Consider the following 2,636-nt stretch of genomic DNA (forward strand, 5'->3'; position numbering starts at 1 on the left):
TGCAGTTACACACCTGGAATCCCAGCACACGGGAGGCCAAAGCAGGAAGCCAGCCTGGGCTCCATAATTCCAGACTCAAATACACAGAGACCTGTCTCAAAAAAAGGCCTAATACAAAAGCTCCAGAGTAGCATTTGCCTAGATTTGCCAGTTGACTTTTTGCCACATTTGCGTTATCTATGCTTTTCTTCTGTGTTGGGATTGAATCCAGGGCCTTGCACGCCCTAATCATGGTTTACACACCAGCTTTACACATTTTCTCGAGTCACGGGAATTGGCCACATTGTTCATGCTGCTCTGGCCCACACCTCAGTGTGTACATGCTAAGAATATTCCACATCCATGACGGCTAGCACGTTTAGGAAGTTTACTGTGAACCCTATTTATCTGTTCATTTAGTGACACCGGGGATTAAACCACAGCCTCCCTGCCCTTTGAAGCAGAGACTTACTAAATTGCCCATGCTGGGCTTGAATTCAGAGTTCCAGAATTGTGGGATTACAGGCACGCACAGCCATGCCAAGTGAATACTTTCTATTCCTTTTTTATTAGCACGTTTGCAGTACATAATGCTTAGATTCCTTGTGTGGCATTGGTACATGTACACATCTGAATTCCTTTTTGTACCGCCTTTCCCTCCCCTCCATCTCTTGCACCCCTTTCCATCTGAGAAACATCTTTTATTTTGCTATTTGGGTTTCTCAGATAGAGAAACCATGAGCTATTAAAGCTTGACTCATGCCTATAGTCCCATTGCTTGGGAGGCTGAGGCAAGAGGATCACTTCGAGTTCAAGGCCAGACTCAACTACATAGCCAGACCCTGTCTCAAAAAATGCCAAAATAGGGCCAGGGATTTAGCTCAGTGGGAACCCGCCTCCCCCGAAAGCACAAGGTCCTGAGTTCCATCTCCAGTACCCCCCCAAAGAGTGGTATTTACACACAATGTACACATTTGTAGAAAAATGGATAAGCCTTAATACCATATTAAGTAACATAAATCAGATACACAGCTTTTTTGTTTTGCTTTCTTCTTTTGAGACAGGGTCTCACTATGTAATTGAGACTGACCTGGAACTCACTATGTATTCCAGGCTGGTCTCGAACTCATAGCGATCCTCCTGCCTCAGCCTCCTGAGTGCTGGCATCACAGGCATGTGCCACCAGGCCTGGCCACGTTCTTTTTCTTTTGGTACTGGGGATTGAACTTGGGTCCTTGTGCTTGCGAGGCAGGTGGTGGAACCACTGAGCTAAATCCCGGGCCCATGGCCACATTCTTTTTATCGATTCACCTGTTGGACACACAGGCTGCTTCCAAGCTTTAGCTGTTATGAGCTGTGCTGCTATAAACACGGGTGAGCAGGGCTCCCTGTGATATGACAACTGTTAACTCTTTCAGGAAGATGCCTAGAAAGGGAGCAGCTGGGTAAAATGGCATTTCTAGTTTTATTTTTATTTATTTATGTGACAGGGTCTCACTATATAGTTGAGAGTGACCTAGAACTCACCATGTAGCCCAAGCTGGTCTTGAACTCAGAGATCCTCCTGCCTCAGCCCTCCTGGGTGCAGGGATTACAGGCATGTGCCACCATGCCTGGCAGCATTTCTAATTTTAGTGTTGAGGACTCTTCGTACTCCTTTCCACAGTGGTTGTACTAGTTTACACTTCAACAGTGCAGAGGGTTCCTTTGTCCCCACAGCCTCACCAGCATTTTACTATTTGATAGCTTGATGATAACCATTCTTTCTGGGGTAAGATGGGATCTCAGCGCTGTTTTAATTTGCATTTTTTTAATAGCCAGTGCTGTTGAATACCTGTACTAATATATATAATTTCTTGAGCCAGGGATTTAGCTCAGTGGTTCCACTGCCTGCCTTGCAAGTGCAAGGACCCGAATTCGATCCCCAGTACCCCCCCAAAAAAGTACATTTCTTCATGCATTTCTCGGCTATCTGTACTCTTTCTATATCTATTCTTTAGATTTTTTTTGAGACAGGGCCTTGAACTCATGGCAATCCTCCTGCCTCAGCCTCTTAAAACGCTGGGATTACAAGCCTGCACCACCAGCCCAGCTGTTATTTTTTTTGTAGCTGGGATCGAACTCCGGTCCTTGCGCTTGTGAGGCAGGTGGTGGGACCACTGAACTAAATCCACAGCCCCTGTACTTTATATTCTTTTTTGTTTTTTGAGACAGGGTCTCACTATGTAGTTGAGGCTGATCTGGAACTATGTAGGCCAGGCTGGTCTCAAACTCACAGCAATCCTCCTGCCTCAGCCTCCCGAGTACTGGGATTACAGGTGTGCGCCACCACGCCCGGCTATACACTTCTTAATCCAGGAGTCTATTTAAGAGAAGCCACTAGGGCTCCACCAGGCTGGGGATTTTTTTCTTTCCGCTCAAGGCTCCGCCCATCGGTTCCCCAGGTGGCGGAAGAATCGCACGCTTACAAGGCACAGCGCACGCTGTGGCGGAGGCATCTGACGTTACGCCGAGGGAGTGGACGGCGCCACCGGCTCTTCCTCTCCGCTCCTTGGGCTCCGCCCCCAGCGCTTCTCACGCTCATTGTGAGGCGACAGCAGCCGCCAGCGTCAAGGCGGTTTGAGAGACCTAAGTCCTTGGCGCGCGAGCGCCCCCGC

Source organism: Fukomys damarensis, unplaced genomic scaffold (genome assembly GCF_012274545.1).
Source record: "Fukomys damarensis isolate Sample0158 unplaced genomic scaffold, DMR_v1.0_HiC HiC_scaffold_34, whole genome shotgun sequence".
Classification (NCBI taxonomy): Eukaryota; Metazoa; Chordata; class Mammalia; order Rodentia; family Bathyergidae; genus Fukomys; species Fukomys damarensis.